Source organism: Colius striatus, chromosome 19, assembly GCF_028858725.1.
Source record: "Colius striatus isolate bColStr4 chromosome 19, bColStr4.1.hap1, whole genome shotgun sequence".
Classification (NCBI taxonomy): Eukaryota; Metazoa; Chordata; class Aves; order Coliiformes; family Coliidae; genus Colius; species Colius striatus.
In genome coordinates, this window is record NC_084777.1 from 290,908 (window position 1) to 313,898 (window position 22,991).

At 41.1% G+C, this 22,991-nt stretch overlaps 1 long non-coding RNA gene across 3 annotated transcripts; it reads left to right on the top strand.

Moving 5' to 3' along the window:
- The first annotated feature begins 49 nt into the window (after positions 1–49).
- Positions 50–17,387, top strand: LOC133627264 (uncharacterized). 3 transcript variants are annotated; one of them, XR_009820049.1, is made up of 4 exons: positions 50–660; positions 6,213–6,283; positions 11,683–12,046; positions 12,828–17,387. It is a non-coding gene; the product is annotated as an uncharacterized LOC133627264 (long non-coding RNA). The 3 variants fall into 3 exon arrangements; XR_009820048.1 differs by having other exon boundaries at positions 50–408; positions 6,213–6,287; XR_009820047.1 differs by having other exon boundaries at positions 50–408.
- Positions 17,388–22,991: the final 5,604 nt, after the last annotated feature.

Here is a 22,991-nt window from a genome sequence, read left to right on the forward strand (position 1 = left end):
CGCTGCCGCCCGTGCGGCGCTGCGCTCGCTCCTCGCGGCGGCCGCTCCCCGAAGCGCTCGCTCCCCACAGCGTCCGCGCTTCTCGGCCGCGTCCGTGCGGCGACGCCTCCGCTGCTCGCGGCTTCACGCCGTGCCGCGCCGCGCCGCGCCGCGCCGCGCCGCCGCCGCCCCTGCGGAAGAGCCGCTCTGCCCAGAGCGTTCCCTCAGCCCCGCCCTGCGCCGGCTCTTTGGGGCGTTCTTGGCGCTTCACGCGCCGCTTGTTTTTTAAATGTCTCCGAGGAGTCTCTGGACGCGCGGGATGGTGACGGCGCTCGCGTGTCTGAGGGGCGTCTCGGTGGGGCCGTGGTTATGGATACCTGAAACAGCATGCTCCTAGAACTCCATCGGGAAATCTGAGCTGGCCTAAAGGTAACGGTCAAGTGGCAAAGGCCGGTACTGCTACAGATGGCGATAAAAAGAAATACAGAACGCCAGCCTCTGGGGATGCAGGTGCTGCTGAGAAACCCGGGTGGAACTGAATGTTCTTGGAATCCCCTGAAGAATACAGAAATTGTTATCTATTTTTACTCTGCAATCACATCTTCAACTGGTTTCAGAATACAGAAAGTGATTTTTGAGCACCTGATTGCCACACAGAACATTGATAGCTAGAATCAGATGGTATGTAGAAATGTAGATGGTATGTAGATGGTGTGTAGAAACGCATCATGAGATGAATGTGCAGCAATCTCATGTTTACGAAAAGAAAGGGTGGACTAGGTGATCTCTAAAGGTCCCTTCCAACCCCTGCATTCTGTGATTCTGTGATTCAAGTATAGGCTCTGTTCATGCTAGCTGATGTGAGGTTTTCTTGCAATTGTTAAGGATGCAGCAAAAGATCTGTGTTCCGTGTCTGTAAGAAGTGAGCTAAGCAAGGATGCTGCCATTTTATTTTTCTTTCAGAAATTTCTCATTTGGTTTAGCTTTATTAGAAAACATGTCAGAGTCTTCTTTATAAGTGAAAACCCATCAAAATAATTTTCAGTCCTGGACATAATCAGTGACTCAAAACACGTTACCATCTTGCCCTGTTTAGATTCTCTGAGTTTACTTGGAAATAATGAAGATTTTCATTTTAGCTGCACATGTAGTACTTGATGTTCCTTACAAAATGGTCTTCAAGGAAAAGAAATTGCAGTTCCATGCATCTATAAAGCTATGTGTCAGGGAACGTCATTTGCTGAAATTTCTGTTGCCTACTACCGAATACGTTTCAGGCGGTGGCGTTCGAGCAGCTTAAAGATGACTGGCCAGGTTTTGGGTTGTGCCCACTGCTGGGGCTGTTACCGCTGCTGGGGCTGTGCCCGCAGGCCAGGTTGCAGGCTGGGCCGCTGCTGGGGCTGGGCCCTCAGGCCGAGTTGCAGGCTGGGCCGCTGCTGGGGCTGGGCCCTCAGGCCGAATTGCAGGCTGGGCCGCTGCTGGGGCTGGGCCCTCAGGCCGAGTTGCAGGCTGGGCCGCTGCTGGGGCTGGGCCCTCAGGCCGAGTTGCAGGCTGGGCCGCTGCTGGGGCTGGGCCCTCAGGCCGAGTTGCAGGCTGGGCCGCTGCTGGGGCTGGGCCCTCAGGCCGGGCCGTGGCGGCTGCGCGGGGCGGGGCGTCTGCCGGGATCGCCCGGCCCAGCAGATGGCGCGCGAGGCCGGGGCGCCCCCTGCCGGAGCGGAGCGGCCATGCGCGGCGGCAGTGCCCGAGCGCGCGCGGTTCCTCGCGACAAACCCGCCCAAACTTGGTGCTTGTGGTGGCTAATTATTGTTTCTTTAAAAAAGAGAACAGACGATAGTGTCTGGATTTTAAATGCATCACAAAGACTTCGGCTATATTCGACTCATCAGAGGCTTCTACCAAGCTAGGAAAGGGTTTGGAGCACGTCTCAGATGAGGAACGGCTGAGGGATCTGGGGCTGTTGAGCATGGAGAAATGGCAGCTCAGGGGAGACCTTCTCAGTCTCTAAAACTACCTGAAAGGAAGTTGTAACGAGGCGGGGGTTGGTCTGCTCTTCCTAGTCAAAAGCAATAGAACAAGAGGAAACGGCCTGAAGTTGCACCAGGGGAGGTTCAGGCTGGATCTGAAGAGGAATTTCTTTCCTGAAAGAGTTGTCAGGCATTGGAACGGGCTGCCCAGGGAGGTGGTGGAGTCACTGTCCCTGGAGGGTGTTAAGAGATGGTTGGATGTTGTACTTAAGGAAATGGGCTGGTGGTTGATAGGGCTGGGACAAAGGCTGGACTCAATGAGCTTAAAGGTCTATTCCAGCTGAAACGATTCTATGATTATGTGATTCTGGGGGAATATTACATACAGACAAAATACATGCTGTGGATATTTATAAGGGATCCTGCTCTCACACCATAAGGGAGGAGCCTGCACTTGCTTACCATTTTCATTGTCAAAACTCCACACCAGAAACTTCAAACTTCCTTACCGTTAAGGAAAAGAGCATGGCCAAGGTCTGGTGTTCAGTAGCATCACACTGATTTGAATCAGTTACAGGCTGTGGAAGTGCTGTCCTGTGCCTTCTGAAAATTTCACCCAAGCAAAAACAATGGAGATAAATTCTTTGACTTAGCAACATGTTAACACAGAGAAGGGAAGAGAGAGAGCATGCTATTCCACAGGGGCTAATTCAGGTCTTTGGAATATTGAAAACAATTCAATTGAATTTGGTTATCTTTTGAGGGTGGTACCAAATTACTTCCCTAGATGATGTTACTTCATGTACTAAAAATATGAATCTAAGCCTGCTGCAGACTTTTTTCCCCTCCTCCCTGGTGACTGTAAAATTATTCTTGGTGTTTAAGTCTGATGGATTATGTGCCCAATCTCTATGGCCTGAGTTCTGACTGAAATTGGCCAACAGCATGGAGGAGGTTGCTCTGCGGTGGCCCCACAGCTTGAGCAGAGCTGAACAAGTCTCTTTGTACCAGATTGCCTTGAGCAAGCCATGTAAATGTTCTGAGCTTCAGTTTCTAACCTGTAAAATGAGAAACAGCTCTCTTGTTACTGTATTGGGGAGACATATACTCAAATGTGTCTTAACCCAGGAGGGTTTTGAGAAAGGATTTAAATGAAGAAGTTTTGTACATGAAGACTGGAAAAGGATTTCAAACATAACTGACAGCAGAGAACAGTAGAAGGGCATTCATAAACCATAGCAAAACTAGAGTTGTTGTTATAAAAACCTACGTTTGCATCTATTTTTGGTTTGTCCTCTATCATCTTCATTGTCTTTCTAATGTTACTTGATGAAGAGGCAATAGGTTCTACTTTTTCCAAATGCATAGAAGTAATATAATTTTCTTTCTAGCATCATCTTTGTAGGTAGGAAATATCTTTAAAATATACACATCTTGCGTTCCATTTCATTCCATCTGTCTCTTTTTCTTCTAAAAGCTGATTCTCCTTTATTGAGAAGCCAGCTCCTGTGATAGAAAGTTGTTGTGGGTCTGACTGTCTGAGAACATATGCCTACCTACAATATGTTTGAGAGCTATGACAGTTCTTTTCCTGAGCAATATCAAGGCAAGCTCTGAAGCCTGATAATCTAATTGTGTCTCTGGGTGGCAGAAGAATGTGCTCAAACCTGTCCTGGGATAGAGTTAATGTTTTTTCCTAGCAACTGGTACGGGACTACATTTTTAATTTATGCTGAGGAGTATGTTGATAACACAGGGATGTTTTGCCTTTTCTGCTTCTCATCCTGCCCTGCCAGAGAGTAGACTGGGAGTGCACAAGGAGCTGGGAGGAAGCATGGCCAGGAGAGCTGACCTGAACTAGCCAAAGGGCTATTCCATACCACAGGACATCATGGCCAGTATATAAACTGGGGGGAGTTGGTGGGGAGGTGCAGATCACTGCTTGGGCATTGGTGAGTGAGTGGTAAGCAGATGCATTGGGCATCACTTGTTTTTTCTTGTATTTTGTTTCTCTCTTTTTTGTTATATTTATTTTAATTACAATCATTATTATTATATTATTATTGTTATTTTTGTTGTTGTATTTTATTTGAGTTATTACATTGTGCTGATCTCAACAAGGTGGGATGGTGGTGGAGGAGTGATCAAGTGGCTGTGTGGTTCTTTGTTCTTTCAAGTGGCTGAGGTTAAACCATGACAAATCCACAGTTTAGGAATGGCAAATACAAGATCTTCGCTATGTCACACTTTCATAGTTAGCCTTATCTAAAGCTAACATTATAGAAATGGCTAGCATGTCCAAGTTTACTTTGCATTTTAATTGGTAGCACAAACAACAGCCATAAGGCTAGTGGTTGTGGTAACCAGCGTTAAAATGAGAACAATAGAATTGTAATGTATTACACAAAATGCACCTTCAATTAGTGAGATATTTGTGTTAAGAGGTCCAACTGAAAAGGTTTGCTCATAGCTAGGGGGCACTGGCACTTGCATATTTAACATCACATATTTGGCCTCCCTCCTTTCTCCTGATTTGGTGGATGCAATGCTAACACTGCACATATGTTTCAGAAGTTACATATTTGATAAATATGTCAAATTCCCATCCAGGCTGGTTTTGGTTTTTGTGGATGTTTTTTGCAGCTGGTTTTGTTTTCTCTGGTGCTTACTAAATAAATGTACTGAGAAGGCAAGAAGCAGGACACTGTCTAAAAAGCTGGTTGGCAACAAAGCTGGTCTCTTTCTCTTACCAAGGCACTTTTGCAGAGATAAAATAACTGGCCCAACATGAAGACTTATTATTCCTTGGATACCAATTGCGTGGAGACTGCAGGTGGTTCATAAGCTTGTCTCTCTTCATGTTTTTTTCTTTTTTAGGGAGAATTAACTTAATTTAAAAGAATGTTTGCCTATTGGCTGTTCCTTCTTTTAGCAGCCTTTGGGGATGTTTCCTGGTTGCTGCTCATGTGCTGAGTCCTGATGGTCACATGCGTCTCTAGGGCCCGCTGAGGTCAGCAGGAACCCAGAGATACTGTCATTCCCAGAGCTTTTGCTACACTGTCCCAGAAGCTTGTGCTGTTGAAGGGACTTTTATTTTATTCCCACATGGCACCATCTGGCCACTCTTGACATTGAATTGAGTTGAACAGTTGGAAATTTTTGCTTTTGCTTACTTTTAAACCATCCAAAAATAATGTAAAGCATTTCCTTTTACTACTGGAAAATAGAAACACCCTATCTGTACAAAAGAAATAATTTTGAAGTGTGATGCTTGTGATCTCCAAAGCCAAATACTTGAAATGCTCCTTTTGTGTGATAGCACTGCCAGCTCTTTAAAGCTTAGCTCGTTAAAGGACTCATCATATTCTCTCATTGCAGGACTGAATCCTGCAATGATTATGAAGCATTTCTTAAAATTAATTTAAAAAAACCCCAAACAACACCCCAAATTAATTTTCCCAGCAGGCACGTCTGATTTAAAACTCTTAGTTGCTTGGCATAGATTACTGGACTAAGTTGGAATCTTTGTGAGTTATGGGTTAAGGCTTTGTATTCTGACATGCAGTTGCACCGTGATTTCACATCACTGAGAGAGAATATTGGTGCTAAAAATCACCATTACTTCCATCTTTCACTAATGCAATTTAGATCCATGACTGAATTCCAGCTAAGGAAAAATCGTGCTTCTGGGAAGCTATGTCCTTTGGGGTGAGATGTCAGTCATTACTGACAGTTCTTCAGCTTGCAGGATCCTTTCCTTTTTGAGCTTTGTTAGACGCATCTTCATTTGTGTCAGGACAGGTGTATTGAGCTGGGAGACTGGATCTATGTTGCCACATTTTCATCAGTGCTCTGTATAAACTAATTTCATAGTTTATATAGAGTACTTTCTGATGATCTGGTGTTTGCTAATAGATGAGGAATTTTTATTTGCCCCCCCCCCCCCCCCCCCCCCCCCCCGTGCTAGGACATGGCTTTATTAGTTCTTCCTATTTGGAAATGCACCTTATGTATCTGTCTTTTTAATGTGCACAGAATACAAGTTATTTAATACAGTGGACTATTCTACAGGGAATCAAAATAAATTTGGTAGTGAGAAATTCAGTGTAACACTGTAGCATTGGTATGTTTCCATATCCATATCAGAATATTGTAAATGTGCCCTTTTGAGAGGTTATAAAACCTCTGAAAAAAATTGAACCACCCATTGTAAGAACTGGTCCAGTGAAAATGAGTAACCTTAGAACTTTGGCTTTTTTGCTTCTTCAGGCAAGCTAGTGAGACGTTCTGGCAAGCACCACAGTCCTGGATCTGGGATTGAATCTCTGCTGTCCTGCATGGTATGTAAGTATCAGTACTTGTATAGACCCACTGTGACTCAGTGTTTTTCCAATGGTAAATCTGCTTTGAATAGATAAAAGTTATTTTGAAAGGAGAAAAGCAATTATGTCTAATGCTTCTGATATAAATTCCCCTAACATTTAAAGGAAGTTTAAAGTCAAAATATATAGAAATATACAATCACCGGATTACATGTCTTGAGGTATTAAAACACAATGCCAGTGGAGAATTTTATCATTAGATTTTCGCAGAAAGCAAAAGGCTGCACGTATTTTAGGAACAGTTTAGCACTTGGATGCCAAACTCTGAGTACTAGGTCTGATGACATGGATGGTATCTAGGAGCAGGTTTCAAATTACCAACAATTTGGGAACAGAAATCTGAGATGAGTCCATAGCTCTCGTTCTTTTCTTTTTTTTTCCCCTCACTCACATCTTGATCATTCTAAGTTTAGTGACTATAATTTTTTTCCCTTAATGCTTTTTTATAATAGTGTGATTTTTTTCTTCCTCTATACTCCTTGCTGTGATTGATTTAAATAATTTATTTTTAAGGAGATGAGTTTCACACTTTTTCTAATGAGAAATATAATGTTCTAAAAAGATTCTGTGGTTCTGTGTGATAAGTGTCTTTTCAAAGCATACTTATTTTGAGATAAAGATATTCTACATCACTTTCTGTTGATAAACAAAACATCTTTGTTTATAATTCTTACAGTAAACACAATAAAAGCTTTAGCTGCACCATGATGATGAGAAAATGTATTTAGGTCTGTACCATAGTGTTCAGATACTCTGAAACTTTGTGTCCTCATGTAGTCTAATAAGGTGACAGTAGTTAGTACCTTAATATACAAGTCAGGCTTTAACTAGCAAATTACTCAGACAACTTCTGGTAACTGTGGATACTATGCAAATGCATAGACAAGTTTCCTTCTCCAGGAAACTTGGGTTTTGATGCTACACTCCCAGCTCAGATAAACCTCCTACAGATCTTCGGTGCTGGAGAGCTTATCCTAGGGACTGAAAATAGGGAGCATATTTTTTTTTCATAGCTTTTAAATTTCTTTCTTCAAGTGAGAGAAAAAAAATTACACATCTCTAATTATGCAGAGTAGTTCATTTGCATGCCCTTAAGTTTGTGTTTTATGTGTATAAAATTTTATACTTCAGCAGACAGGCGCTTTCACAAAATCTATTGTAGCACTGTCATTCAGGAACACACCAATCGATTAATCTCCACATTATCTTATATTATTGCAGAATTAAAAATATCTGAGAATTAATGCAAGTTTAAGAAACAGTTATGGATGTATCAAATATTTATTATTTGATCATAAAAAAGGGAATGCCACAGTGATAAGATAGATACACTTTACAATGTAACAAAATTTATATATAAAATTTTATAGCATTAATCAAGAACAGGAAAGTATTGAGTTTCACAACACCTTTAAATTTTAAACAGATACACATTATGAAGTCCCTTGAGGAAATTTTAAATAATACATTATAAAGATATAAATTTTGTTCTGCTTCTCCCCAAAAATGGAAAGCTGTAAGTTGAGAAGACTAACCTGTGTTGAAAACATACTCCAACAAGGATGCTTACGGAAAACAAACAAACTAAACAAAAAACCATTTATGGTTCAGCTATAGACTTGTCTTTATTGTACTTATAAAATATACATAGCCTTTTATTGAATTGCCTGCTGTTGAAATCTGCAAGAATTTTATTGCTTTTTACTGTCCTGGAGAGGAATAAAGCAGCAGCCACTGCGCAATTTCATAAGAAGCACGGACAGTAAATCTAATTTTGTTGGATATGGGATCAATGATAAAAAATCATACAGTGACCGAAATTGAGAAGTTTTGGAATACACAGTATCTGTATTTTTCTCCTGATTTGTATTTTCAAAACATGATTTTTATATTTATATCTGAACACATTTCATATTACAGTGCACTGTATAAGCTATTTTAACCTTTGTGTTTACGTATTTCCCACAATAAATACTTTAGCCTTTTCCAATATTACATCAGGGTTTGCGTCTGTGAACTTTACAGCAGTATCTCTTTTTGTTCACTTTGAAATCAGGTGTAGTTTACTCTGCAATGTGACGGGAATGAGGGACACTTGACTATTTAAAAAAAATCCTTTCCTTGCCTTTTTTTTCCTTTCTTATGAACTGAATGAAGGATCAAAGCGTGACACCCCCAAACTGTCTCCAGAGAAGCCACTATCCTGGAACTTGAAGACTGGGATATAGTTTTAAAGTAAAATGTGTAGTTGAGGAACTTTTTGCAAGATGTACAGTATGCTGCTGTTGACTGTGTTTCTAACCTTGGAAACCCTCTGAATCTTTCCCAAATTTCCTAGATATCCAAGAGAATACTGGACCAATATATGACTAGTTTCTTGTCGCATCCTTTCAGGAGTGAAAAAATCGTTTGCTCTGATTCTGCAGGATCTCAAAGCACTTCACAGTTTAAAAGTTCGATGGAGATCGGACCCAAGTTCTTACAGCTTTGATCACTGGGAACTGAGGATGTAGGGAATCAAATTGTTAATAACATTCTAGGACAGAGGGTCAAGAAGAAACAACAATCCCGCCGGAAGTTTTAAATGCCAGGGGATTTGATAGTAGAAAACTGGAGGGAGTGGAGAAAAAAAACAAAACCAAATCTTAGCTCAGGACATATGAGTAAGAGACTAATTGTTGCTGTTGCTACCAGAAAACTACAGTACCTCTACCTTAGTAGAATGGCCTGAGAACAAGATTTTCTTGTACCATAAGCTGGAAAGTCCTTCAGTCGTAAGACCTGACTGCGAGTCTTAAACTTGTTACTGAAAATCCTGACTTATCTTTTTAATCCAAATTGTATTTCTAAAGGCCAGTAAAGTTCAAATGTTGTAGATGAAAAATATTACGCAGATCTTATGTAGCAGAAAGATGCTACTCGTTATGCTAAGTAGAAGTCTTGCAAATCCAAATGTTTGCAATCTGAAACATGAAAAAAATCAGATTAATTTAAACAGGGAAGCAGAATTTTAAGCTGCTACCAAGTAATCCCTTGTTTGGAATTTTGGAATGGGATCCAGCAGAGCTCATGTCTTTCCTGGGGGCCTGGTTAGAGCCATAGGGAGTGCACAGGGCCAGGGGACTGGGGCAATTCTCACACACAGTGATTTGAGACACTCTCCTGGTAACTGGCAGCAGTGCTTTTTACCATGGAGTGGAGGATTGAGAGTGCCAAGGTGCAGCTAACAGGGAGCAGTTCTCTTTCAATTCATGGCATCTGCCCTGTATGATTTTTACATTAAAAGGTTATATGAAAAAATGTGTGAACAATTTTTAGCGGAGCACTTGGAGCCTGGCCCAAATTTTTGAAATGAGTGCTGAAATTTTAGCTCCAGGAGCGATTCTGAAAAGTTGAAAACTTGTTCAGTTTTCATGATGGGTTCCTGCCCTGGTCTTCTATCACAGGGAAATAGAGGCATCTCAAATCTCACAGAATGGGTTCTACAAAGCCCTCTCATAAATGGTGGCAATTCTGAATGAGCTTCTTTGAAACCTATCCATAAACAGGCCCTAGAACAGCTTGCCAGTCTGTTGAGTAATGTGGAAATGAAATTACAGCTCTCCTTCCATAGGTGTGCAGCTGGCTGTGGCAGTGCTTACTTATCAGGTTTTTCAGAATATAGCAATGCAGCTTGATGACCTGAGGATGCTCATTATGTTCAAGAGATGGGCTCTTGCATGTCCACTTGTACTAGCTCAAATAAGTTGAAAATCACTATGCTGTTGCTTCTAGATTTGCATGATTTCCTGTTCTACCAATATCAATTTTAGTCCCTTTTTGAAGGCAATTTTGTGTGTCTGCATGAATACCTATGTCTTTGAGTTTGTGTATATGTTTACCAAAGCAACTGTTATAGTTTAATATGTTTTCAAAAGGGTAAGAAATTTCAACTGTGTGGCAGTGTTCAGAATTCTGTGAAAAATTTGGCTTGTCCAGGAGGCAATTGACACAATTTTTTTTGTTTAGAGGGTAAAAAGAAGAAAAGGTAATATTATGACGCAAGGCTGTGCCTTGTTAGTCCATGAAATAGGTGAAATCTTCCTGGAAAATTTTAGTCTAATTAATTGTCTTGCTTTAACTCCATATCTCTGGTATTTGGAAAGGAGTGTTCTGAGGTTATATACATTTATTCCTGTATCAGAAATTTGATGTGCTTTTGATCTCAAGAAAATTTTACAAGTGTATATTCTCACATTTGCTTCAATGTGCTTGCTGTTTTTCCTTGGGAAAAAAAAGCTATTTATTACTGTAATATAAAATAGTTACTTTGTAAAATACAAAGAAACCTAACAACTTTGGCAACAGTTAACTATGTTTTAATGTAAAAATAGTGAATTTCACCCTAGGAGAAACCCATAAAGGTTCCCAAGGGAAATAGTTGGTTTTCATTTGAGTAAATAGAATTAATTCTCGCTATGCTGAATTGGAGTATCCTCACAAAATTCTGTAAAAATAAGTTAGTGTCTATATGGGAAAATCCATTTAAAAAAATCTATAGAACAGAAAAACATTTTAGCTCAGCTTTAATACAGCAAACAGGGGCAGTATGCATCTTTGTTGTTGAGATGTTGCCTTTGGTAAATCTATCATTGGCCTGCCTGCCACCAGTGACATGCAGAACACACGTCTCCGGCAGGCTGCAGACCCAGCTGCTGTGTGTGCCTGTGGGATGCCAAAGGGTGTGCTGAGAAGCTGGAGGGAGACGGGCTCTTCTGCCTCACCCTGTTCCAGTAGCAAGTGAAAGGCAGGTGCACATAAACTGTAAATATGTCTGGAAGCACTTTGAAATTCACTTATAAATTGTGGTTTATGTTGAGATTTTCTGAGAGTGGATAAAAAAGGAAAATTCTGTGTTATATGTCCCCAAAAATGTGCCTATTCTCAGATATTTCTTCTTTACTCAATAGAGTCACTTTCTGTCAGAATTTCTTGTGCTGTTTTTTTTTTTTTTTTTACTGCACAGGCACTTAGGAGAAGATGCTTATCTAGGGGCATCACGGGCAAAAGGGATGTTAAAAACCAATTTGACATCATGTGCTGTATCCTGGTATTTTCAAAGAAGCAACTTGGTGCCAAATGCCTGCAAGTAAATATGTATTTAGAAATAAACTGATATCAGGCTTCTGAAAGAATAATTTGTTATCAGATTCTATCTCTTTAAAGCTCCTAGAGACTGGATACCTGCAAAAATTCAATTCGTACTTTCTTGTGAAACAAATCTTATTTTAAGTGTTTTACTGTCTAAATTCTGACATGCAGACAAGAATGAGACGTAGAGCATTGTATTAATACTGATGCCATCTCATCTCTTGCAGCACTCTCAATGAAAAAGGAATTCCAAGGAACACAAATGGAACTTAAAAATCTAGTCACTGAAACAGTGATGTTAACCATTCCTTAGATACATAGCCCTGAAAGTTACCAGTGTTCAAGGGGCTGAAAATTTCATCATAGCACTGACAGTAAGGATCAAAAAGGATCAGACCTACAAAAATCACCTGTATGAATGTATCCTTTGAAACTTCTGCTTGTTCTTGAAAGCAAATCTCTGCAGAATTGAACAGGCTGTGAAGTATGGTGGAAGCTGCTTATTCAGGGCCTGCTCTTTACGTCTATGTACTGTACTCATGGACCTTACAGGCTGAGCAAAGGCATCAGCTGAAGGCCCCAGCATTAAAGGTGAGCAGGTCTGACTTCTACAACACCACCAGATGTGGTGTTGGGTAAATGCACAAGCAAGTCACCCACAAGGTTAAACGGCTACAGAAGCCAAAGTGAGTGTTGCCAGCCATTCAGGCACTGGAATTGCAGGTTGGAGGTTTTTTTAGTTGTTTTTCTTTTTTCCTCCCTAGTTTTTCTAGAATGTGAAACACTGCCTTTAAGATCAGTCTGTGTGGTTCTGTGCTGGTGGTGTAATTTTTGCTTTTGTGAGACTGCTACCTCGCCTACAACTGCCCTGCACATGGAAAGTTTTCCTAGCCATCTGCTGAGTCCTAAGTAGGGCAGCATACAGACACTGCTAACCGCAGAAACTTCACTGATTAACTCAATATATCACTCTCACTGTGCTGGAATCAATGACAGTGGTTAAAGGTCTGTCCAATTGCTGTTTTTCCAGTAATGAGTTTATAACAAAGCTGCCACCAAATAGTTTAGTGTCATGTATTTTCTCCTTTATTGATTTCAATAAAAAGGCTAATTTGGAGATATTTAGGAATGTCGTTTCTGGGTGTAGGATAGTTAATATAACTAATGGTATTGCTGCGGCACAACAGAAATTTCAAACCTGCCTCACTCACAGAAAACAGACAGAGTGTAGCAAAGAAAGGACAATGTTCCAAATGCACAACCTAGGCTGAACAAGACATGTCAGCTGCCAGGATGCATATTGACTAAAACTGCCTGTGAAAACCACAGCCAAATTGGTCGACATCTTGCTGATCCTTGGTTCTTTTTCCAGGCCTTATTTGCATATGGCTGTGCTGTGCACGTGGCAAGACTGCAGGCCGACTGTCATCTTCAGGCACGACACTGAGAGGCTGAAACACCCAGGCCGCCACAGCGCCACAGCACGTGCTGCAGGCACATCCCCAAAGCCTTTCTGAAGTGTCAGCGGTTTGTCTCAGTTTGGAGCTGGAAGGTGGCTGGTGCTTGGCCCTCTGCTGAGACACTGGCTCCATGGACCTGAAGCAGGGTTAGCTCTGTCAAGACAAGATCCCCATGCCCAGCAAGGGCTGTGGCTGTTGGCTGCTTTGTGCACAGGGCATGGATGCTAAGGCCTTAACGGCTGGAACTACTGCACCTTCCAGATCAAAACTGCTCTTCTCTGAGCTCCTAGATGAAGGCAGCAGTAGCTGGATGGAGCAGTCTCTCTGCAGAGAGTTCTTAATCATCTGAGCCAGAAAATCACAGAAGGCCTCTGAGTGCAGCTGGAATGGCTGCTTCACCTTTGCATGCTGCTGACGTTCAAAGGGATTATTTCTTCTTGGGCTCACATTTCCTTGGGTTTAGATCCCAATCTGTTCACTGCATCTTCTTATGAGTGTTAGGATTATGAATTCTTATGTTTTTCAGACTGCCATGACCAATGGTTAGGAAAAGGCTGCCCCCACAGGAGTTGATGCCAAAATTGCCTCAGTAGCTTCAGAACACAGAACTTTCTTAGAGTAAAAAACAGTTTTAGCATCAGACTTTGTGGTATGTGGCTCTGAGCCATTTGAGATTGTATCCTTAGCTTCTTTAAGAATTCTGGCTTTCGAAATATTAGCCTAAGTAGTTCTGAGTAATATTTCGGGAAAGTATTATATTGGCTTTACCTAGTCTAAGTTGAGCATTAGTAACAAAACTCCAGTTAAATACCCAATGAAAACAAAGCCATTCTCAAAAGACTGTAGCTGTTTAAAAACAACATCCACTTTGGCTATAGTAAAGGTTCCCTTATTTCAAAAGGAAAGGATTAAAGAGATTATTTTTTTTAACAAACCAAACTAAACATAGTTTGACAATGAAGAAAAACTGTTTAGCTGTGATCTCTTCTGAACAGTAAGCTTCATTCAGTGCAACAAAATGGGAGCATGCAGCTGCCTATTAAGGACTCCAAGGTTTACATCCTGGGTTTCTCAGTGTTGTGACAAAAGGTGAATTGGTCCCAGTACCTGCTACTTGAGCAAGAGCCCCAGACTACAAGCACACTGCTGTTTTTAACACTGAATCCAGCAGCATGACTTATGCTTTCCAAAGATAAGATGAGAACATGGAGCTGAGACAAAAATATGGATGAGGATGTGTCTATCTTGTCTTGTATCTCAAGAACAGGAAGATTTTCACTGTATCTGAACATACACATGGATATGGAGCTCAGTGACATGGGAAGCTCTTCTTATCCAGATTTTAACAAGATACTTTGTGAAAGACATTCCTATAAATAGTGGGTAGCATGTGATTTAATGTGGATTGAGAAAGATATGATGACTTCTCCATCTCTTAATGCAGAGCTTCTGTACTTCCTTCAAAACAAGTACTGCTGACCACTGGGATATATGGAGACAAGACCCAGGGTAATAACTTCTGAGATTTTACTGTACTAAAAGAGACTCTGACAGTGTGCCTGAGCCTTTTTTTAAGCAAGAATATATCCAATTACATTAGTCTGTAGCTTTTGCTTGTGTTTGCCATAACTATTAAGGTGGCATTACAGTGCATTTGCTATATGTTTAACTTTCATACGTTGCTTACTCAAGGAAGTGTTAACTTCTTGGAAACCAATAGATGTGTGGTGCATGTGTGTGCAGGTCTCTGTATGTATGTGACTGCACTCACATGTACATAAAGTGAGTAGCACATGGAGACCTGCTGTCTCATTTCACCTCATTTTAGTATCACATAAGAGGACACAGGTACATAGGTGCCTATCTCCAGCTTATGTAGACTGATAGGAGAGTTCTTAAGTTTTCATCTCTGCTTATAAATGAAATTGGTCAAATCACTGTGGTTTAAGATAGAAAAACACGACAAAAGCTGCTCAGCTGAATGATTTTTGGCACAATATGAAGAAAAAAATAGATTCTGGTTTCTCTTTCAAATAAGTGCTGTGCTCTGCAGAGCAAAGATCAAGCCAAAGTTCACGTTATCAGCTCCCGTACCTCACCTGGGGCTCTGTTATTGATAGGTCTGTCATCTTCTCTAATATTGGAGGGGTAATAGCAGCCGATGATTAGGCCACTCTCAAGCTATTAACTACATTTCTTATCCCTTTTATAAGAGCTTCTTAGTCAGCTGGGAAACAAAGGCTGCCTTCAGCGAACAAGAGCCCAGATTGTGGGCCTGCATCCTGCAACCTGAAAGACACAACTGTTGCACTTAGAGGAGCCTCCAAAGGCAGAGAGGGGGTAGATGTCAAAGGTTACCCCGTGGTGTTATCTGAAATGAGCGGGCTCTGACTGCCTCTTGTGCTGACAGAAGCTAGCAGAGAAATTACAGAAAATTGCCTATTTTGTCAACATTTTCTCGGGAGGTTTAGGAAAAAAAAAGGACTCTGGTTTCAGAGAGTTAAAGGGGCTCAGTCAGCCTAGAAGTGACTGACAAACACTCTATTATTCATCTATGTGAAAAAGTGGTATTTTATATCATTTCTTTGAGTGATTGTTAAGTGACTGGGTAGTGACGTTGACAAGTAAGATAATCCCAGTAATATTTCCAGTTCTTGTTTGAAGGAAGACTTGCACATTTGTCAGTGTTGACAATAGGTATACAAAAAGCAGCGGTGGTGAAGAGCCAGCTCCCAGTATAAACTCAAAACACTGGGAGGGATCTGCACACTCAGATCTTAGCACGGAGTGGATTGGAAATGGGCTATACAGTAGTGGAAAAAACAAGCGTGCAGCCTCTTAACCAATCATTTCACCTTGGGTAAAACTACTCATATGACCAAGATGACTTCTGCCACATTGCAGAAACTTTTGAGATTTATTTTTGGGAAGAAAGGTGTGTTTATGAGAGTAAAATTCTAGCTAATCTGCCTTATCATAAGTAGTCATGTTACAATTTATAACTTATGCCTGGCATTCTACTGAAATGGCCCTGTCATGCCTTCCAGCATATATTCAGCACTCAGGGTAGCTGTTGACATATACAAATGAATATCTATCATATTGCAGACATTGCTAGGTAGTGCCTCAGCCCTGTTCCTGTGACAGAGGCTTGGAGCTGAGATGCTTCCCTTCAACCTTTTGCATTACAAGGAGCAGATGTTAGAGGTGACTTTATGAGGCCCATGAAGGCTATTTACACCTTAGCTGAATTGATATCTCTTAGCTACAGCTCATAAAACCATCAATAACTTGTTGGATTTGTAGTGTCACTGGTGGTCAGTAGACGTTGTCAGATTGCCAGAGAAAATGTTACAGAGCAACTGAACTAAAAAGACAATTTAGAAGAAATACACATGAACTTCCTAAGGGACACTATCTGTGATCAAGTATGAATTTTATAATAAATGTGGCTCTGAAATATTGTATTGAAGTACTTTTTAAGAAAATACAACTTTACTTTGGTGATAAAGTGCTTTTGGCATTGTTGCTGCTGGTGCTAGAAGGCTTGCAGTGATGAAAGTAGATGCAAAAGCACAACAGATATTGTTTAGACCAGGATTGGACTCTTGGAGTACTCAGCAGGTGCTAGTGGCATTTGAGTAAGTCTGCAGAGTCAGCACAAAGTAAAATCTCAGGAAGTGCAGACAGTAAGGATGTAGGATGCTTGGGTGCTCTCAGACTTACAGAGGTGTTAGAACATATTTTGGGTGCTGGCAAGGGGAACAGATGGTTTGGGAGAACAATTTATGTAGAGAAAGTGGAGCCCTTGGCCAAATAAAAGTGGTAAATAAAAGTAAGGTGAACAAGCTAAACCCTGTTATAATTGCATTACACAGATCCAAGCTCTAGGGCTCCTCATTCTTAAAATGGTACCATACAATTATCAGCGAGTCCGGAGGTAGGCAACAAAAAGGGTTCAATTTTACTATAAATAACTTGGTTTTGTTGAGAGAAGAGGTGAAAAACAGAGAATGTAATAATGAGAAGTCAAAAAAGTCCACAGAAAATCATGATCCCACAGTTATCCTTTCTCATAAGATAAGAACAGCTACTGAGGACAGAAAAGGCTTTTCTCTGTGGTCATCCCATGAAATTCGTGGGGTGCTTAGCAGATACTTACTAGATAACAGCCAGGGTTTCTTTCATATCTTTTTACTAGGACAAGGACTAAGCAGTATGTCTAGAAAGAAACTGGTGCTGCAAAGGAAAGTCAGATGAGATAGAGAGTGTCTGACTGCCAGGATCATGTGGAAGAGGTTTTTCCTCACCTTGCTACTCATCAACAATTTTAATTTCTCTCTTCTGTTGTCCTCATATGTGGCTACTTGAAGAAGGCCTGTGTACCCAGAAGCTTGTCTGACCCTGTTGTATCAGCTGATACAACATAAAATATAATCTTGCTGTGTAAATCTTGTCTTTGCTTTCACTCTTCTGGCCAGAGAAGTCTACTCTCTTCTTTTCCTACTTGCCACTAAATGAAAGGCTTTTTTAGCCAGCTCATCAGCAGGGTTGAAAGGGTTTTAATACTCTTGGCATTCCTTCATGAATGTCAACTGTGACTGCACATCAATTACAAAAGGGAAGGTGAAATTAGACAATATTTGAGGGCTGTCTCCAGCAGCTAGGTTATAAACAGTGTAGTATTTATATACTCATATTAAATAAGACAAACTGCTCAGTCACATGATTGCATTATCACAGTTTAGGTAATTATTATATTATCAGCTGAACCAGCACACTGAATCCTGCACCGCAAATGCAAACCCAAATACATTGCTTTAAATTTCCCCATGAGAAAACATGAATGTATTTCATTGTGTGTTTGTGGTGTTACTGCTGGTCTTCCTTCAGTACCTGTGATACTAATGTGGGCACAGCATTTGCTGTTGTAGAGACTGAGGCACCTGTGGAGCATGGGGAGGTACAGGGCAGGTGAAGAGGCAGCAGACAGTAGCCATCATTGCCAGCCAAGCTTCTTAGCTGAAGCCTTCACACCAAGCCACGTCTGTTTTCTCTTGGCTTGCTGCAATGTGCTGGTTTTTCTCTGTAGCACACAGAGTATATATCTCCCATTTGAACACTATTAAGAGCTCAAAGAACATTTTACATCCTCATAATTTCAGAAATAATTTCCGAAGATTATGATTCTGTCTTGCTCCCAGTTTTGCCAGGTAGATGTATGGATGAATAGAACTCCCAGGTCTCTCTCTGCAGAGCTGCTCTTCAGCAGTTTGACCCCTAGCTTGTACTGGTGCATGGGGTTGTTCCTTCCCAGATGCAGGACTCTGCACTTGTCCTTGTTGAACCTCATGAGGTTCTTCTCTGCCCAATTCTCAAGCCGGTTGAGATCTCACTGAATGGCAGCACAGCCTTCTGGGGAATCAGCCAGTCCTCCCCGTTTGGTGTCATCAGCGAACTTGCTGAGGGTCACTCTGTCCCCTCATCCTGGTCGTTGATGAAGATGTTGAACCAGACAGGCCCCAGAACCCATCCCTGTGGAACTCCACTGGCCATAGTCCTCCAACTCGATTCTATGCCATTGATCACCACCCTCTGGGCTGTGTCATTCAGCCAGCTCTCAATCCACCTCACTGTCCACTCATCCAAGCCACACTGCTTGAGCTTTCTCAAAAGCCTTGCTGAAGTCAAGGTAGATGACATCCGCTGCTCTCCCCTCATTTAGCCAGCCGGTTCTGCACTCATAGAAGGCATCAGGTTGGTCAAACAGGATTTCCCCTTTGTGAAGCCATGTTGACACCCCCTGATAACCATCTATCCTTCATATGCTCAGTGATAACATTCAGGATGAGTTGTTCCATCACTTTTCCAGGGATGGAGGTGAGGCTGACCGGCCTGTATTTTCCTGGGTCGTCCTTCTTGCCCTTTTTGAAGTCTGGCGTGACATTGGCCTTTCTCCAGTCCTCAGGCACCTCACCTGTCCTCCATGATTGTTCAAAAATGATGGAGAGAGGCTTAGTGATCACATCAGCAGCTCCCTCAGCACTCTGGGATGCATCCCATCAGGACCCATTGACTTATGAGCCTTAAGCTTGGCCAACAAGTCTTTAACCTCTTCCTCTTCCACCCAGGGCAAGTCCTCTGCTGTCCTGGCCATCCTGTTATCCTTGCTGGACTGGGCTTCCCGAGGGTCAGCCTTGGCTGTAAAGACTGAAGCAAAGAATGTATCCAGTACTTCGGCCTTTTCTGCACCCTCAGACACCAGGGCACCCTCAGCGTTTAGCAGTGGGCCCACATTCCCCCTGGCCATCCTTCTGCTGCTGATGTACTTGAAATATGCCTTATTACTATCCTTAATATCCCTGGCTAAATTTAATTCTAGAAGGGCTCTGGCCTTCCTAGTTGCACCCTGCATGCCCTGGCAATGTTCCTATACTCTTCCCAAGAAGCCAGCCCCTGTTTCCACCTCTCATAGATGGCTGCTTTCTGCCTGAGTTGTCCCAGCAGATCCTTGCTCATCCATGGAGGCGGCCTACCTCATTTTCCTCCTTTCTTGCTCATTGGGACACCCCGATCCTGGGCTTGGAGGAAGTGGTGCTTGAAGATTGACCAGCTGTCATTGGCACTTCTGTCTTCTATAATCACATCCCATGAGATCCGTCCAAGTAGATCTTTGAAGAGGCCAAAGTCGGCTCACCTGAAATCCAGGGTCACAGTCCTGCTTTGTGGCCTGCCTCTTCCACACAGGATCTTGAACTCTACCATCTCATGGTCACTGCAGCGAGGTTGCCCCCAACCTTCACATCCCCAACCAGGCCCTCCTTATTTGTCAGTACCAGGTCCAGCAGCACACCTCTCCTTGTTGGTTCCTCAATCATCTGCGACAGGAAGTTGTCATCAAGAATCATTAATCATTGTTTATGTGTTGCAAGGACTCATTATTTGTTCATATTGAGCATATTGCTTTAAAAATGTATGGCTTTCAAATCTCTTCAAAACCAAGGAATTTGTTGGAAGAATACTGTATGTTTAAGCACTGCATTCAAAGGGAACTTCTATTACGACCCATTTATAACAGTGGTGATTTGTATATGACAAGATGTCAAGAACATGCTCAGAAATGTGATACTCTGTACCTGAAATTCCTGGTTCATTTTATTCAAGGACTGTGCAACTCACCTTGTGACCTGTGCAGTAACATTCTTGACTCTTTCAGAGCACCAGATGTCAGTTTGCCAGTTAACCATTTTGCTTCTCCATGTAGCAAGGCAACTGTCGGCTACACAAAATGTTCTTCAGTGAGAGCAAGCAAGACAAAGTTTCAATAATGCATGATCATTTAATCTTTTGTTGGTACCAGCATTTTGCTCTGAGTCCATAGATGCTGACATAATCTGTCAGAAATCTAGGTCTTGAACGCCACTGCTGCAGGACTATATAAACATTGCCAGCAATGTTTGGTCCTAGAATTATAAACCCAGATGTTTAGCCACCTCATGTACAATTACTATTTAGTAAGCACTTCTGATTGCCTACTGTAATAAAGTTCAAATTTACAGTTTCTTGCATAATAGGTTTAGTATGGCAATCCTTACATTTTCTTCCTTGAGTAACCTGTATATTCATTCTTTCACATTTGTTTGTTGCCTCACACATTTTGAGTGCTGGGACAATGAATAATAAAAATAGCAGCTTGTTGTAGGCACCTGGAAGATCTCAGGCTGTAACACAAGAGGTGGAGAGTACAGAAGGGGTGGGCTTGGGGTGGAGTGAAAGCAGATATAAGCGCATGGCACAAGCAATAAGCGGGAATAAAGCATCATCCATACTGAGTATGCAGTGATCTTGTCCCCTCAGCAGTTGGTGAGCTGAGTGATCCATGCGGGCAGCCTGGTGATGTTGCTGGTATCGGCAACAGCAGCTCTAGTAGCAATTTAATATGTTGTAGTCTATTAGTCTTTGTTAATCTTTGCAGAGGACATTTTAGTTGATAAAAGATATCTCATGCCAAAGCCTGCAGTTTGAAAGTAAGAGTAAAACTTCCCACACATCTGGGCTTTTACAAGTTCTTGTCATAGTTGTTTGCATTACACCAAGGATGTGCTTTTACAAAAGGATTCTTCTGTTACAGTTTTACATTACGAAGTCTGGATGACACAAGGCTAAACAAAGCTGGCTTCTGATGGTGACCGTTTTTGGGTGTGATATGTTCATGTATATTACATTTAAATCACTGAAGTAGTTACATTGGATTAAAAAGAAAGGCAGAAATGTGATTTTTCATCCGTTTGCTTCTGGCTTAAAAAGCCCTCCCAGGATAGATGGCATTTTGGGGAAGAGGAGGCCACACATGTCTTGACATGCTCCTCTCACCACTCAGCCACCGAACATCACCTGTTCCCAAACAAGTTACACCATCCCTTCTATGGTGGATTTTTCATCTATTTCAAGAATCTGATGATTCCTTTACCCCTGAATAGCTGGACAAAGAGAGCTTGAACACCCTTAAATGATACAGAATTTTTTTTTTACAGTGCTGCACCTTCATTGCTCACCAAGAACAATAATTTTCAGCACTGTTAACTAGTGGTTAACGGAGGACATGGTAACAATGGTTTCATATTAACAAACTCATTTTGACATTATCTATTAGCCTTTTTCCATCTTTACATCTTTCCATCTTTTTCCAACTTTACATCTTGCATATTCTTTTGTGTCAAGGAGTTTTTTGTTTCTATATTAAAGTCTTGTCTTAGTTATTGTAGTGAAGCCTCTTTCAGCAGTATCAGTCTTAGCAATTAATATGGAAAAAGGATGGATTTAGTCTCGGAATTATTCTGCATAAATAAAACTTTGCGGGCACTGATTCTTAGTCTATTTTTCAACTGTTGTCAAAGTAATGGTGAAACTGGAGACTGGCTTTACTAACTTACAAACCCATGGACTACTTCATATGGTCTTTCTAAATAGAAATTAATTTTCTTCCAGACTGTCAAATATTCAGAGGCCTCTCAAAAGAATTGTTTAGTCAGTTACTACTTATTTCTTCCTGAATACTAGGATGCAAATTATGTGGATTTGTTGATTCTAAAATATCCAACTTTATTGCTCTTTAGTAACCTTCAGATTTACTCTGATGAAATTAGTTTCATCAACTTCCATCAATATAACCATTTTTGGTGATTTTTTATAACATTTGGGATAGAAATATATGCTGAACACTGCCTTTTCTGCCTTATCAGAGAGCTAACCATTCCATTGGAAACAAAAAAATCTTTACAACTCTTTATAGTCCTGCTACATACAACCCCTTCCTCAGTGTCCCAGTTAGACAAACATGAGACAAACCTGTTTGGTAGTATTCAGTAACATGGTTTGTTTGCATAATTCTCTTTCATTCTGTCTCTTAGCTTATATTCTCTGTTTGGAATATTTCTAAATCCCAATGATCTGTTTTCTACCTTCTGGTTAGTGAATTTAGAACTATTAGCTATCTTTAGAATTTTTCATGTACAGGAAGAATTTATATGTAGAAATGACGCAAACATGACTGATGTTCACTGGCATTCCATATTATCGAGTATTATTTTATCAAGAGCACAAGTGTCTTTAATGGAACATCAGAGAATCAAGTAATATTTTTGATGACCATAAAGTTGTGTGTGTAGTAAACTCATGACTCTTGAAGTAAACTCATGACTCATGAGTAAACTCATGGACTTCCCTTCTACTTCTCAGTATTTCAGATTTACCTGCTGCAGAGCACTGGGGGCATTCTCTGAGTTTATTTTTTTTTCCTAAATAGAACCTTTAAAGTGCTTTAGAAAGACTTTCTAGCTTGAGTTTTCTCTCAGTGTTATTAATTTTTTTATTACAAATCTTGTTATTTTCAGGGTTCCCAAAGGACCTATTAACAGCAGACTTTTATGGAAAAGAAGCATGGTTAAACTGGTGAAAATAACTGTGCACAAGTCATAAGTACGTAATATAACCTGCAGCAAGGATACTGTGTGTTGTTTTAATTTCCAAAATAGCAACAGTTCAGACATTTAATTGCATTTTTTATTACTTTTTTT